This window comes from Amblyraja radiata, chromosome 2, assembly GCF_010909765.2.
Source record: "Amblyraja radiata isolate CabotCenter1 chromosome 2, sAmbRad1.1.pri, whole genome shotgun sequence".
Taxonomy (NCBI): Eukaryota; Metazoa; Chordata; class Chondrichthyes; order Rajiformes; family Rajidae; genus Amblyraja; species Amblyraja radiata.
The window spans coordinates 67,221,036-67,238,832 of record NC_045957.1 but is presented as its reverse complement, the minus strand read 5'-3'; positions in this window follow the sequence as shown (position 1 = coordinate 67,238,832).

Here is a 17,797-nt window from a genome sequence, read left to right as displayed (position 1 = left end):
GCAATTTTGTGAATATAGGGAAATGCGATTTGACATCAGCCATAATTGGGTTACACCAAAAAACTACATACATCCCCACTGCAATTTTCTAAAATGCTTGGGTGGTAGATAAGATCCCTCACCTCTGCAACATGTTGAGAAGATTTAGACGATATCTTTGTACATGTAGGGGTATTTTCGTTTTTTTTTTACCTTGCAGTACTATTGTTAATATTTGCCAACTTCACTGTGCCAAATTGGAAACTGACCCTGTTTGCACTGAAAGCCACAGATACAAAATTACAACCAAGGTCTTTTCACTTCAGAGCTTTTGACTCTGCCTAAAGATGAGTCCTTTGAGAACTCTCACTGCCCTTTAGCATTACTTGACTGTACTTCATGGCATTTACTTTGTAACTGTCAGGGGCTAAAGGTAAACGTGTGAAATAAAGTCATGAGGGAAAAACATACCTTCTCTCTTGCTACAACATTATTTGCCGCTGTTTAACATTATAACATGATGGCGAAGAATTCCTGAAAGGTCGCAATCCCTAGGTCATGCCTTTCTTATGCCTGTGGCTGCACAAATGCTGTATGCATGAACTTGTTCTGGTTTCCTCGAACTATAAGCAACATATGCCACAACACACAAACCAGCTTCTAACAATAACATCTAGTAATGGCAGAAATAAAACAGAAGTTCAAGACAAGCAGCAATTGTGCTAACCATGTCTCAGTTAGTAACAGTGCCTCTGAGTCAGATGGTCGTTAGGTCAATCTCACTCCAGAGAATGCAGCACAATAATCTAAGTATTGTATATGTGTATAATCTAAGTATATGTAGCACTGGCAGCATAATGCATACTGAGAGATTTGAGGAGCTAAATTGATGATTGTGAGGAGACTGGACCATTTGTTTATTGGTGCATGATACACATACAACATTTACCCTGTGACTTCATTAAAATAATCTCAGACCTCTCAGCATTTGCAATGGAAAGCTATAGTGCTCAATTCCATAGTTGCCAACATCAGTTCATGATGGCTAGTGATGAATAGATCTAGGTTCCACCTAGGAACTAGTGCAACACAGCCTCCAATCTCACTGTTCCCAGGCATCACAGGGCCTGCTTCTACCTCCTCCCCAAAATCCGCAAACATAACTGCCCTGGCAGACCCATTGTTTCTACCTGCTCCAGCCCTACCAAACTCTTATCCACATACCTCGATTCCACCTTCCCGGACGTCTCTTATCCATTTTCCCCAGAGATCCTGCCTGGCCCATTGAGTAACTCCAGCATTTTGTGTCTACCAGTCGGGTAAGAGGGGGAGGGGGGGGGGAATTTGGTTTACATCTGTTCGGAGTTAGTTAAAAAGAAGAACCATTAAGAGCAAGAGGGGTGACCTAAGTTCTCAGCACATCTCTGTAAGCCTTGAGCCCTGAGGGGTGATCTCAGCCAAGCACTTGGGGTTAGAAATAACTATGGGGATGTAGTTGAGTACCAGTGGGAGGGAGCACTGATTGAGGTGAACATGAGGAATGGACGATGGCGCACATTTTAGTTTAGCTTATCTTAGTTTATTATAACATGTATCAAGGCACAGTTAAAGCTTTTTTTATTGTGTGGTATCCAGTCAGCAGAAAGATTGGATCTGGATCACTCAGTCACAAGGAAAATGTGTCTGCACAACATAATGTTTGGTGCATCGGTTTTGAACAAGCCTGATGCATAATTGTGGTGGGCAGCTCTATTTCAATACTTGTGGAGCCAGCTGCATCTGATGGACACTCCTCCATTTCATTGTTGGACAAGCAGAAGCTTTAGTGTTGCAGGGCAGGCTCAGACTTCTGCCGTATGAGAGCAAAGCACAGCCATATCTCAGCTAGCAGTTTTCAAAGAGGATAGTGGTACACCAGGAGACGTTATCCCAATCAGTTCCTAAGATTGCAGAGGTCCAGCTCCAGCTGACAGCGGCTCTGTGATTCTGTTGGCCCCTTGCACAATAATGTTTGTTCAGCCAGGCAGCCTCGACTGATGATACTGCTGTTGAGAGGTGTAGTTTGAACCTGGCCCTCTTCAGGCCACATTGCAACAACCCAAGTTACTGAGGAATGCTTCTAGGATGATAGGATAATACTCCTATTGTGTTCTTCATGTTGTCAGCAGCAATCATGATAAAAGTTGGTATTATGTCACCTTTTATTCTACCCTTGCAATGAACCAGATGCAGAGCTGGTCAACAATGAAGATGAACTAAATGGAACCGAATTGCAGAGCAGCTTATGATGTACAGCTGCTACATTATTGTGTAAATAGTTATTGGCAGTAATAAGAAATTTAGTTTTTATTGCAGCCAAGAGTGGAATCTCTTCCCCAATATCTCGTTTGGTGGGAACTTGCTGGTCACAAATGACCTCCTTAGTTTCCAACTCACATTACACTTTAAACTGGCCTAAAGTTTATTAGTGGCATATCATCAAAGTAAGATTTTTTTTTCCTTTAATGGGAAATATCCAGTTCACACGGATTGAACTGCAGCAGTGTATAATTTTGTTTCCTCAAGCAGTCATATATCTGGCCCATTGTTCACTCCCCACCCATCGACATGACGTTATTACAGTAGTGGAGAAAAATATATCAAAGAAGTGTTGTTGGGACTTACTCCCATCTATACCAAAGTCATGAACGAAAATTAAAAGCTTCAACATGACCCGTGGTTCCGTTTGAGCCATCAGCTGCATAATCTTGTTAGGATCACAATAGGCTTTCGCTGAACCTCCGCCCAGGTGACACATTTAGAGTCAAGAGCTTAGATTATGAGGAAATAAAACATTCCCAAGAGGTGCCCTTGAGCAAGATGTTGTTTGGGATTCTGATTCTCCATGTAAAGTGAGTAAATAACAAGCTATACAAAATAACACACTTGGGAACATGTTCCAAGGCAGCAACTTAGCTTGGGGTTGATAAGCCGTCCTTGATGGGTTACTGCCTTGCAGCATATTGCAGTCTGCATATTATCAGGATGTATTTGACTCGGACGACTTATTTGACCATTCCAGTTTATACACAGACACTGTAATAAGGATCTTGTTCCACATGGATAACTGCATTAAATATATGTTGACTTTCCATTAGAGTACAATGACATAAACTTTGTTCCGTTACAATTGAAAACATACGAGAATTCTACAGTTGGATCTTGCATTTTACCTAGAATTATCGTGAAATGAACCTCACTGCTGAATAAACAAAACTGTGAATCCACATATGTGACATTTTCACCAGATGTATTGACAATTTAGCCTGTCGGTTTTCATAATCTGTGTCTACATGGTGCCAATAAATACAGAGAAAGCTGTAGTTTACAATTAAGGTGGTGATGACTAGTTCATGAAGAGGTAGATTAGACAATTCTATGTGTCAAAGGTAATGCTAGAAGTGCATTTAATTGAATTAAAATTAAAATTGAATTCTGTAAAAAGCTACATTTATGTATCTACTAGACTTAAGGGCTGACTTTTCAGCGGACTGCCTGCGACCTTCAAGTTGCCGGCAGTCGCCTGAAAAACCACGAACTGGAACAGCGACCATCAGAGTGGAACACACACACACACACACACACACACACACACACACACACACACACACACACACACACACACACACACACACACACACACACACACACACACACACACACACACACACACACACACACACACACACACACACACACAAACACACAAACACACACACAAACAAACAAACACATCGCAAAGGCAGGGTCCAGGGAAAGGGGGGGATGAACAGGAAGGTTAAAGACGGCTAGCACAGTGTACGGTAAATCCTTTAAAAGAGTGGGGAGGGGAGAATGGGGGAGGGGGGTGGCGTGGGGAAGGGGATTTGGCGTGGAGGATGGGGGGTGGCATGGGGGGGAAGTTGTGGGGGGGGGTGGCGTGGGAGAGGGGGTGGGTGTGGGGAGGGGTTGGCGTGGGGGAGTGGGGGTGGCGTGGGAATGGGGGGTGGCCTGGGGGAGTAGGGGGTGCGTGCGTGAGGGGGTGGCATGGAAGGGGGAGGGGGTGGCGTGGGGCAGGGAGGATTTACTTACAGATAAGACATAACTTTTATTTAATATGATTACTGTCTCTTTTCTGTTGGGCTGATTAATTCGCAGAGGTGGAGCCTCTTCCAAAAGTGTGTTAGGTTATTGAGCAGTGCACTGGCACAACCATCAGCCAGCCCTCACTTGTTAGATGTAGAAATGCATATATGTAGAATGGTCAGATTTTGTAGATTGGTTATTTCCTACTAGCCAATTGCAGTGCATGTTAATAGTGGCTCCGCCTAATATGCGATTCATATTACCAAGAGCTTGCCTACGCCATTCAGTATGAGTAGCTGCTAGGAGCTGTAATGTCCTGCAGACCTATGCTGCAAGTTGATTTAATAAACATGTGTTGTATCTTGATATGTGTTTGACTCTACTCATTACATGGTGTCAGAAAGTGAGTCTTACCTACCCCATTCACGTTTATCGGGTTTTGTATTTTTAAATTTGTTTATGTGCCGGTTATCTCTATCATGGCAAACTCGTCTCGCTATCCTAGTCCTCTGATGTTTGATTCTGACATTGCTGAACGCTGGCGTCTTTTTGAGCGTCACTACACTCACTATGTTCGCATCGTTCATCACAACGATCCTCCTGATGTATTACTCAACCTACCTGGCCCAAAGGCAATGAAACGTGCCGACAATTTCACATTTGAGCCTGCTGTTTCAGATGCAAATGCTTGCATCCTAGTGCCTGCAGAGAAGATTGATGACCCTGCCGACCTACTGGCAAAGTTCAGACAGTTGTGTGATCTCCCCTCAAACTTCATTATCGAATGTACCAAGTTTTATGCTCATATGCAACAGATTGATGAACCGATATAACATTTTATCAGCGGCTTAAAATGCATGGCTGCACGCTGCCAATTTTGTGATCTGTGCGATTAACTCATCCGTGACAAGATTGTTGGAGGAATGCTTGATAACAAGTTAAGGGATGAACTGCTACTAACACTGACCTGACCCTTAATCAAGCTGAGCACGCCTGTCGGATTGCAGAGATAACATCTTCTCACACTAAGTCTGTGACCTACGGTCAGCGTTCGCAGTACAGTGTCAATCTTACAGACACCTACTCTCGTAACAGCTGTTCCCAGCCCTCCCCGGTCTGGCAGCAGAGAAGGTCTGCTGCTCGATGTCCTAATTGCAACTATTTTCATGCTACGGGTCGAGAGTTCTGTATTGCTTATGGTAAAACCTGTAATTTCTGCAAGAAACAAAACCACTTTGCAAGATGTTGCCATTCCCGTGTGATTCAATCCGCCTTAAGGATGAGTTTGCACCTGTTACAACATGGGCTTGCTGATAACGAATACCAAGTGCCTGACTTGCCATCCCCCGTTCAGCTTTCCAAGAGTACAGATAACATTTCAGCCATCCACTCTTTCCTCCCTTCCTCGAATGAGCAACTTGACCCTGAGGTAACCATGTTTGTGAATAACAGACCTGTGATCGCCAAGGTCGATACTGGCATGAAATGCAACTTCATCTCGTTATCAGAGTTTTAAAAAAATCATAATATTGAAGCTATTGAAAAGGCCTCAGCCACGCTTCGGGCCTACGGGGGAAATGTTCTACACCCGCTTGGACAGACTAATTTAAAATGCACCATAGACTCGCGGCCCCATACCCTAAAGTTTTATATCATCATGTGGGATTCTGAGACACTGCTTGGTATCAATGCATGCCACGATCTGGGCCTGGTATACTTTGGCCGCACTGTCAATCAACTCTTTCTTGCTGAAGGCCCCACTCAGCAAGTACTCTCTCAATACAGAGCACTGTTTAACAACGAGCTTGGCAAGTTGCCCCTCGAGTACCACATTGTCATTAATCCCAACATCACTCCTGTGGTTCGAGCACCACATAGTGTTCCGCATGCCATGCGTGACAGGGTACACAATGAACTCAAGCGGATGGTCTCCATGGGTGTTATTGCTGAAGTTACTGACCCATCTGACTGGGTTTTCACCATGGTGGTCGCAACAAAATAAACCAAGGAGGGAGATCCGTATCTGCATAAACCCCAGAGATCTTAACACTGCTATCAAACGCCCGTCCTACCCTATACGAACGGTAGAGGAAGTTGCTGATCAAATAGGCAACGCATCAGTGTTCTCTGTTCTGGATGCCAAAAGCTTGTTTTGGCAGATTCCACTTGACACAGACTCGTCCAATCTTAGTACGTTCGGCACCCCCTTCGGCCGCTACAAATTCTTGAGAATGCCTTTTGGCATCAACTCCGCCAGAGAAGTTTTCCAGCGCACGATGGAACAATTGTTTGCTGAGTATCCATGCGCCATAATTGTTGATGACATTCTCATCTACGGGCTCGACTTGGCTGAAGAAACTGCTAGGCCTTGCCAAAGACATTCAGCTCAAACTCACTCCCCTAAAGCGCAAGTTTCGAGTCCCGTAAGCTACCTATGTCGGACATGTTTTCACAAGTGATGGTCTCAGGCCAGACCCATCAAAAACTGCAGTTATCAACGAGATGCCGGATCCTACTGACATTGTGAGTCTGCAAAGGTTCCTTGGAATGGTCAAATACCTGAGGAAATGTATTCCCAAACTCAGCAACATATCTGCCCCCCTGCGGAAACTGACACACAAAGACGCTGCATGGTCCTGGTATCCGCAGCACCAAAGAGCTTTCGACACTCTCAAGGTGCAGCTGGCTAACGCACCTACTCTCGCCTACTTTGCTTTGGAGTTACCAGTAACGCTCACCTGCGATGCGTCCGAGTACGGACATGGCACTGCTTACCTGCAAACCACTATCAATGGCGACTGCAAGCCTGTTTCTTACGACTCTCGCACACTAACTGACACTGAACAATGTTACGCCCAGATTGAAAATGAATTGCTCGCAGTGGTTTTCGCCTGCACAAAATTCAAGGACTTTATTTTTGGGAAGTCTGTGATTATAGAAACAGACCACCAGCCGCTGGTCACCATTTTGAATAAACCCATTCACGCTGCTCCGGATCGCCTGCAACGGATGATGATGCAGCTGCAGTGGTTTGATTTTAACATTGTCGATAAAAAAGGCAAGGACATGCACATAGCTGATACGCTATCAAGAACCCCACGCAAAACCAATGAACAACAACTCTCTGAACAGGACCAGTTCTCAGTAATGAAGGTATCGTATGTTCCTACTGATTGCCTGAGCAGCCTAGCAGAACACACAGCTGCTGACGAGACTTTACAATTGCTGTCCATAGTCATCCCGCGTGGCTGGCCGGATAAACAACACAACACCCCGCTTTCAATCCGCCCATACTTCCTGGTTCACGACAAACTGGTGTTACAGGACGGGATTATAGTCAAGGGCCACAAGGCAGTGGTCCCAGCTGTCCTCCGGGACAAGTACTTTGACGCCATCAATAGGGGTCACCCCAACATGGAAGCAATCTTACAATGGGCACAGAGCATGTTTTACTAGCCTGGTATGACCAAGTACATACGTGACAAAACTGAAGTCTGTGCCGTCTGCCAAAGCCTGACGTCACACCAGCAGAAGCAGCCCTTACTGCCGCACCCGGTTCCTCCTCTACCGTGATGCACGATAGCCACCAATATATTCGAATGGCATAGAAAACACTATCTGGTTCTTGTCGACTCTTATTCGGGCTGGTTTGACATTGATCTACTCCAAACCATTACATCTGAAGCGGTTATCGAGAAGTTGTAACGCCATTTCTTCGTGCACGGCTCCCCTGCACGTCTTCTGTCTGACAACGACAGTCAGTTCACCAGCCAGACTTTCAAAAACTTTGCAAAATGATGGGATTTTCGACATATTACCAGCAGCCCTGAGTTTCTGCAGTCCAACAAACTCGCCGAACGAGCCGTCCAAAGCGCAAAACAACTAATGGTGCGTTCATACCTTGCAAAATCGGACGTCTACCTAGACCTGCTCAACTTAAGGAACATTGCAAGGGATCCCATATTGGGTTCCCCAGCCCAGCGATTGATGCCTCGCCAAATACATGCTCCTTTGCCTGTGTCCCAGCAGCTTTTGTAGCCTCAAGTTCATTCTCCGTCTGCAGTCCAGAAACAACTACAATTCAAATGCGATACACAAAAATGTTTTTTCGACAAGTCCAGTAAGCCACTTAAACCTCTCACCAGTGGACAGGTGGTTCGCCTCCAGACCAACAAGGGCTATGGCCGTCTGGGTCACATGTACGGCCCTGCCAAAGAACCGCGCTCTTATCTGGTTGAAGCGGAGTGAGCCATTTACAGACGCAACCGTCAACATATCGTTCCAGTGAAGGAACTGCGTCCTGCGACTCTATATTCAGATGACTCGCATTTTGTGTTCCCTCCCACTACCGGTCCTGCTGCTCCACTATCAGAGCCCGTTTCCATCGTGGCCTCCCCGTGGCATTTGGTTCCTAGCTCGCCTATCTCACCGCCTCCCTGCCCCGATGGGTCCCTGGTCACATCATCAGTTCCCTCCCCGGTTTCTTCTCCGTTGAAAGGAGGTGAAGCGGATTCGTACCGCACACGTGCCGGAGGGGTTAGCAGGTCACCCATTAGATACGGTGATTTTGTGTAACTATATAAACTTCCCCATATGTGTTATTAACATTCCACTTCCTATATTGCTTAGCCACCATGTTCCCACGTATCGATGCTTTCTTTTTGTTTCTACAAGGAAAGATGTAGATTGGTTATTTCCTACTAGCCAATTGTAGTGCTTGTTAGTAGTTGCTCTGCCTAATATGCGATTCATATTACCAAGAGCTTGCCTACGCCATTCAATATGAGTAACTGCTAGGAACTGTAATGTCCTGCAGACCTATGCTGTAAGTAGATTTAATAAAGATGTGTTGTATCTTGACTCGACTCATTACAGATATAAACAATTACATTTTGATATAAATATTGAACCAAGAGCGTGCTATATGGATAAATAATATAATTTATGAATCTAAAAATAATAGATAATGTAACATGGTAAACTAATTAGTTATCATTAATCCTGAGCAAATCTATTAATTCCCAAAATACACAATTTCTATATTTTATACTTTCATGCATTTTATTCTACATATGGAGCTTTATATTTATCTAGAATAATTAACAGATCATGTATAATTAAGTCGAGTTTCTTTGAATTTATTTTACATTTTCATTCAAACTTCAAGAATAAAGCTCCACGTGGAAAAATTAGGACCTTTTATTCATTAAAAAATTTGTTCCCAATATATTCAGGAGTAGCATGTTGGAGCAGATTTAATAGTATAGGTTTTGTTCACTGACAATTCAACTGCAATTACCCACTGGCGATTCAACCTGCAATTTAGAGCAACAGTCAGGTAAATGCCTGTAAGTTTGGAATTCTTACAAAGGCCTTGTAGATTGGCTATTGCATGGTAGACAATCAGAATGCTTAGTAATTATAATTCCGTCTAATTACATGCTTTATAATGTAAGAACTCGCATACTGTCTTCAGTAGCTGCAGTAGAGTGAACGTGTGATGTGCTGCTCATATGATGATGAACTGAACAATAAAGATGCTTGTGATTCAACCTGTGTGAGACTAAGGTATTTACATGGCGCCAGAAGTGGGATCCGAGCCCACGCCTCCAGTCAATAACTAAGATGTTTTACATTGTCCAACCGAACTCAGAAACCCTGCTTGGCGTCAACGCATGCCATGACCTGGGGCTGGTTTATCTCGGGCGTGCTGTCCACAAACTCTGCCTGACAGAGGAACCAACACAGCAGATGCTATCCCATTACAAAGACCTGTTCGACGACTAACTTGGCAAGCTGCCTATGATATACAAGATCACTGTAGATCATGCAGTCACACCTATAGTTCGTGCACCGCACAGCACCCCCCATGGCATGCAGTGGAAAATACACACCAAACTTAAACGATGGTCTTCATTGGAGTCATTGCCGAGGTCAGCGAACCCTCTGACTGGGTCTCCACCATGGTCAACCCCAAAGATTTAAATGCAGCAATCAAGCGCCAACACTATCCGATGAGAACCACTGAGGACATAGCGGCACAAATCGGAAATGCAACGGTGTTCTCGGTCCTTGACGCCAAAACCTCTTTCTGGCAAATACCACTGGACGGGACATCGTCTGACCTAACAACTTTTGCCACGTGTTTGACCTCTACAGGTTTTTAAGGATGCCTTTTGGCATCAACTCTGCCAGCTAGGTTTTTCAACGCGCAATGGAACAACTGTTCGCAGAATATCCATGTGCCATCATTGTTGACGACATCTTAGTCTACGGCCGCGATGTGGCCGAGCACGATGCCAACCTGAAGAAGATATTGAACTGTGCAAGAGACATTAACCTCAAACTAAACCCTCTGAAATGCAAGACCCCCAGAAGTCACCTACGTCGGTCATGTATTCACCAGTATGGATTAAAACCTGATCCGTTAAAGACTGCAGCCATCAACGAACTGCCGGTCCCAACCGACATCACCAGTTTACAGCGATTCCTCGGCATGGTCAACTACCTGGGTAAATTCATTTCCAACCTCAGTGAACTTTCTGCTCCTCTATGACAACTGACCCGCATGGTCATGGTACCGCAAGCACCAAAGAGCTTTCGAGACATTAAAACTCCAGCTAGCCAGCGCACCCACTCTGGCATACTTCAACCTCAACCTGCCAGTCACCGTTACCTGTGATGCATCCCAGCAACAGCTGCAGCCGCAAGTCCGCTCCCCCGCTGTGATACAGAAGCGTGTGCAGTTTAAACGAGACACGCTGAAGCGATTCTATGACAAAACCAGCAAACAACTTAAACCACTTATACAAGGACAAGTGGTGCACCTGCAAACAGACAAAGGACATACTAAACTGGGACATATTCATGGCCGCTCAAAGGAACCACTCTCTTACCTGGTCAAAGTCGATGGTGTCCTCTACAGACGCAACCGTCAACATCTCCTTCTTGTGAAGGAACGTCGTCCGGCGCCACTGGGTCCTGATGCCCCACTGCTTGTGTTCAGACCAACGCCTGGTGCTGCTGTTCCTTCACCAGCCACGAGTGTGTCCACCCACTCCCCGCGTCAGTCTGCCCCTGCACCCCTGTTGTAACCAGTTCCCCAGGATCCCCGCATCAGTCCACCCCCAGTTCCCCCGCGGCAGTCTCCCCCTACAGGTCCATTGGGTCTCCTACGGCATTACCAATCCCAGCCCTCACCTTTTCATTGGAAAAAGGTGATGAGGCAGCCTCCTACCGCACGATGACCATGCGGGTTAGCTGGCCACCCATTAGATACGGCGATTTTGTTTAACCCCATTATTATTCTCTCAGTTTATCGTTCAAAATGCCTTAGTTGCTTTTTCATTTATACAAGAAGAGATGTAGATTGGCTATTGCATGTTAGCCAATCAGAATGCTTAGTAATTATAACCGCCTAATTGCATGCTTTATAGTGTAAGAACTCACCTACTGTCTTCAGTAGCTGCAATAGAGTGAACGTGTGATGTACTGCTCATATCATGATGAACTGAACAATAAAGATGCTTGTGATTCAACCTGTGTGAGACAAAGGTATTTACAGGCCTTAAACTGTTTGTCGCGTTGTTCACCTTAGACCTTTTGTTTTTGAATCTTCACAAACCTGATGAGCAGACTAGAAACTTCAGCATTCATCCAGATTTTGGAAGAATACTTGAACAACATGCCAGGTTAGACACTGCAGAATCAAATGACCGAGATAGATTATCATAAGTGTTGAGGAAGGAACTGCAGATGCTGGTTTATGCCAAAGATTTACATAAAATGTAAATTTTAAGGCTAAGGTGAACGTTGGTCCATTGGAGGGTGAGACTGGAGAGTTGTTGGTGGGGAACATGGAAATGGCAAAGGCATTAAACGAGTATTTTGTATCAGTCTTCACCATAGAAGACACAAAAAATATTCCAACGCTGGATAAACAGGGGGCGGTAGGAATGGAGGAGCTAAATACTATTAAGATCACCAAGGAGGTGGTATTAGGGAAATTAATGAGACTGAAGGAGGATAAATCCCCTGGGCCTGATGGATTACATCCAAGGGTCTTGAGGGAGATAGCGGTGGGGATTGTGGATGCATTGGTGATAATTTTCCAAAACTCCCTGGAGGCAGGAACGGTCCCAGTGGATTGGAAAATGGCCAATGTAACACCTATATTTAAAAAAGGAAGTAAACAGAAGGCGGGTAACTATAGACCGGTTAGTCTAACATCGGTGGTGGGTAAAATGTTAGAGACAATTATTAAAGAAACACTAACGGGGCACTTGGATAAACATGACTTCATCGGACAGAACCAGCATGGTTTTGTGAAGGGGAAGTCCTGTTTAACGAATCTGCTCGAATTCTTTGAGGAAGTAACAACCCGGGTGGATAAAGGGGAACCGGTGGATGTGGTATACTTGGACTTCCAAAAGGCTTTTGACAAGGTGCCACATAAGAGACTATTGCTAAAAATAAAAAATTATGGGATTGGGGGTAATATATTAGCATGGGTAGAGGATTGGCTAACAAATAGGAAGCAGAGAGTGGGGATAAATGGTTCATACTCGGGATGGCAACCGGTAACTAGCGGGGTTCCGCAAGGGTCGGTGCTGGGACCCCAGTTGTTCACAATTTATATAAATGATTTGGAGGAGGGAACCAAGTGTAATATATCAAAATTTGCGGACGATACAAAAATGGGAGGAAAAGTAGGGGATGAGGAGGATAGGAAGAGTCTGCAAAAGGATATAGATAAGCTAGGTGAGTGGGCAACAACTTGGCAGATGAAATTTAATACTAATAAATGTGAAGTCATTCACTTTGGGAAAAAAAATGATAGGGCAAGTTATTTTCTAAATGAGGAGGAGCTGCGTTGTAATGCAACGCAAAGGGATCTAGGGGTATTAGTACATGAATCACTAAAAGTTAGTATGCAGGTGCAGCAAGCAATCAGGAAGGCCAATGGAGTTTTGGCCTTTATTGCTAGGGGGATTGAGTATAAAAACACGGAGGTCTTGCTGCAGCTGTACACAGTATTAGTGAGACCACATTTGGAATACTGTGTACAGTTCTGGGGTCCATACTTAAGAAAGGATGTACTAGCCCTGGAGGCAGTGCAGCGAAGGTTTACAAGATTAATTCCTGCAATGAGGGGATTGACATATGAGGAAAGGTTAAGTAGGCTGGAACTCTACTCTTTGGAGTTTAGAAGAATGAGAGGCGATCTCATTGAAACATATAAGATCGTGAGGGGCCTTGATCGGGTGGATGCACCGAGGATGTTCCCAATGATCGGGGAAACTAGAACTAGAGGACATAGTTGCAGAATAAGGGGGGGCTCTTTTAAAACTGAGATGAGGAAGAACTTCTTCACCCAGAGGGTGGTTAATTTATGGAATTCACTGCCCCAGGGAGCAGTGGAAGCAGAAACTTTAAATATATTTAAGACTAAAATAGATGGTTTTTTAGCTGCCAAGGGGATAAGGGGCTACGGGGAGAGGGCAGGGATATGGACCTAGGTATGGTTAGTATAGTAAGACCTGAGTGATCTCCTGGACAAGTGTCGATCGCCTGGATTGGGGTCGGAGAGGAATTTCCCGGATTTTTTTCCTGAATTGGACCTGGGTTTTTATCCGGTTTTTTGCCTCCCCCGGGAGATCACGAGGTTTTTGGGGTGGAGAGGGGTGATAGCGGTATAAAGGGGAGGGTAGTGTCTTGTGTTCTGTGTCTTGTGTCTACTGTTTGTGGGTAAGTGTGTCTGTTTAGTGTTCAGCCATGAGCGAATGGCGGTGCGGGCTCGACGGACCTGGTGGTCTACTCTCGCACCTACTTTCTATGTTTCTAAAATGCTAGAGTAATTCGGTGGGATAGGCAACATCTCTGGAGAAAAGAAATAGGTGATGTTTTGGGTCATGACCGTTCTTCAGATTGAGAGTTGCCTGACCCACTGAGTTACTCCACAAATTTGTTTTTATCTTCTTAACATAAGTGTTCACACTTCTACAAGTTTAGATTTTTTAATTGTTTATTACCAAATGTTTCCTTTCACCTTATTTTAAGGAATTTTCACATTTTGTTGGTATGATTCATTGTTAAAAATCATGGAATGTGTTTGTATCTGTCAGAGACACTTAGTTGTGAAATAAGTGGAGGGGGCATAGCTCCAAGACAAAAGTTTCTCAACAGTTTCTTGTACATGATTGCTTTGCCACTGCCACCCATCACAAGTATAAAATGTAACATCTCGAAGTTTGCGGATGTCACAAAGCTGGGTGGCAGTTTGAGCTGCAAGGAAGATGCTATGAGGCTGCAGGGTTTCTTGTATAGGTCGGGTGAGTGGGCAGATGCATGGCAGATGCAGTATAATAGTAAGATTAAATGAGAACTTACCAGTTTGAAGTTTGATCTTGATTTTATGAGGAGTTACGATGAGCGATTACGTGAAGAAGGGCCGTCCGTCTGCGTGCACGTCAACCTTCAAAGCAGCGGTGTTAAATCACAGATAAAAAGAAGACCTGAGAATAGTAAGATTGTGAAGAAACTAGAACTTCCATATGACCTTGATAGTATGAGGGTGGGAGCGGTGGGCACGTAATCGCTCATCGTAACTCCTCATAAAATCAAGATCAAACTTCAAACTGGTAAGCTCGTTTAATCTTACTATTTTACTTCGGAATCACGTGAGTGACTACGTGAAGATTTCAAAGCTCTGTGATTTTACGCCGGTTACGAATCCAGGCATCACACACTGAATGGATTGACCATGGATGCGTGTAATAGAAACATAGAAACATAGAAAGTAGGTGCGAGAGTAGACCACCAGGTCCGTCGAGCCCGCACCGCCATTCGCTCATGGCTGAACACTAAACAGACAAACTTACCTACAAACAGTAGACACAAGACACAGAACACAAGACACTACCCTCCCCTTTATACCGCTATCACCCCTCTCCACCCCAAAAACCTCGTGATCTCCTGGGAGAGGCAAAAAACCGGATAAAAACCCAGGTCCAATTCGGGAAAAAAATCCGGGAAATTCCTCTCCGACCCCAATCCAGGCGATCGACACTTGTCCAGGAGATCACTCAGGTCTTACTATACTAACCATACCTAGGTCCATATCCCTGCCCTCTCCCCGTAGCCCCTTATCCCCTTGGCAGCTAAAAAACCATCTATTTTAGTCTTAAATATATTTAAAGTTTCTGCTTCCACTGCTCCCTGGGGCAGTGAATTCCATAAATTAACCACCCTCTGGGTGAAGAAGTTCTTCCTCATCTCCGTTTTAAAAGAGCCCCCCCTTATTCTGCAACTATGTCCCCTAGTTCTAGTTTCCCCGATCATTGGGAACATCCTCGGTGCATCCACCCGATCAAGGCCCCTCACGATCTTATATGTTTCAATGAGATCGCCTCTCATTCTTCTAAACTCCAAAGAGTAGAGTTCCAGCCTACTTAACCTTTCCTCATATGTCAATCCCCTCATTGCAGGAATTAATCTTGTAAACCTTCGCTGCACTGCCTCCAGGGCTAGTACATCCTTTCTTAAGTATGGACCCCAGAACTGTACACAGTATTCCAAATGTGGTCTCACTAATACTGTGTACAGCTGCAGCAAGACCTCCGTGTTTTTATACTCAATCCCCCTAGCAATAAAGGCCAAAACTCCATTGGCCTTCCTGATTGCTTGCTGCACCTGCATACTAACTTTTAGTGATTCATGTACTAATACCCCTAGATCCCTTTGCGTTGCATTACAACGCAGCTCCTCCTCATTTAGAAAATAACTTGCCCTATCATTTTTTTTCCCAAAGTGAATGACTTCACATTTATTAGTATTAAACTTCATCTGCCAAGTTGTTGCCCACTCACCTAGCTTATCTATATCCTTTTGCAGACTCTTCCTATCCTCCTCATCCCCTACTTTTCCTCCCATTTTTGTATCGTCCGCAAATTTTGATATATTACACTTGGTTCCCTCCTCCAAATCATTTATATAAATTGTGAACAACTGGGGTCCCAGCACCGACCCTTGCGGAACCCCGCTAGTTACCGGTTGCCATCCCGAGTATGAACCATTTATCCCCACTCTCTGCTTCCTATTTGTTAGCCAATCCTCTACCCATGCTAATATATTACCCCCAATCCCATAATTTTTTATTTTTAGCAATAGTCTCTTATGTGGCACCTTGTCAAAAGCCTTTTGGAAGTCCAAGTATACCACATCCACCGGTTCCCCTTTATCCACCCGGGTTGTTAGAGCAGATTCGTTAAACAGGACTTCCCCTTCACAAAACCATGCTGGTTCTGTCCGATGAAGTCATGTTTATCCAAGTGCCCCGTTAGTGTTTCTTTAATAATTGTCTCTAACATTTTACCCACCACCGATGTTAGACTAACCGGTCTATAGTTACCCGCCTTCTGTTTACTTCCTTTTTTAAATATAGGTGTTACATTGGCCATTTTCCAATCCACTGGGACCGTTCCTGCCTCCAGGGAGTTTTGGAAAATTATCACCAATGCATCCACAATCCCCACCGCTATCTCCCTCAAGACCCTTGGATGTAATCCATCAGGCCCAGGGGATTTATCCTCCTTCAGTCTCATTAATTTCCCTAATACCACCTCCTTGGTGATCTTAATAGTATTTAGCTCCTCCATTCCTACCGCCCCCTGTTTATCCAGCGTTGGAATATTTTTTGTGTCTTCTATGGTGAAGACTGATACAAAATACTCGTTTAATGCCTTTGCCATTTCCATGTTCCCCACCAACAACTCTCCAGTCTCACCCTCCAATGGACCAACGTTCACCTTAGCCACCCTTTTTCTTTTTATATAGCTATAAAAACTCTTACTATTAGTTTTTATGTTGTTTGCTAATTTCCTTTCATAGTCTATTTTCCCCGTCTTAATTAATCTCTTAGTTATTTTTGCTGACCTTTAAATGCTTCCCAATCCTCTACCCTCCCACTATCTCTGGCTACCTTATATGCCCTTGCCTTCAGCCGAATACTATCCTTTATAGTTTTACTGAGCCATGGCTGACTGTTCTTACCCTTACCCCTTTTTTTCTTCATAGGAATACATTTTTCTTGAAGGTTATACAGTAGACCCTTAAACGTACACCACTGCTCATGTACCGTCTTATTCTTGAGTCTGCTATCCCAGTCAACTTTGATCAGCTCATTCCTCATACCTTCATAATCCCCCTTATTTAGACTAAGCACCCTAGCCTGAGTTTCAACCTGCTCCCCTTCTATTTGAATATGGAATTCGACCATATTGTGGTCACTTGTTCCCAACGAGTCCCTAACTATGACATTTTTAATTAATCCTGCTTCATTACACAGGACCAGATCCAAGATTGCCTCCCCCCTTGTCGGTTCTGTGACATACTGTTCTAGGAACCCGTCTCTAATACATTCTATAAACTCTTCCTCTAGTCTACCCTGCCCAGTTTGGTTTGCCCAATTAATATGAAAATTGAAGTCCCCCATGATTACAGCAGTTCCCTTTTTACATGCGTCAACTATTTGCAGATTTATGTTCTGACTAACAGCGTCACAGCTATTTGGAGGTCTATAAATTACACCCACTAGTGTTTTTTTTTCCCTTGTTATTCTCTATCTGTACCCAAGCTGTTTCACTATCCTGATCCTTCAACGCAATATCCTTCCTCTCTATTGCCGTTATTCCCTCCCTTATTAAAAGGGCCACCC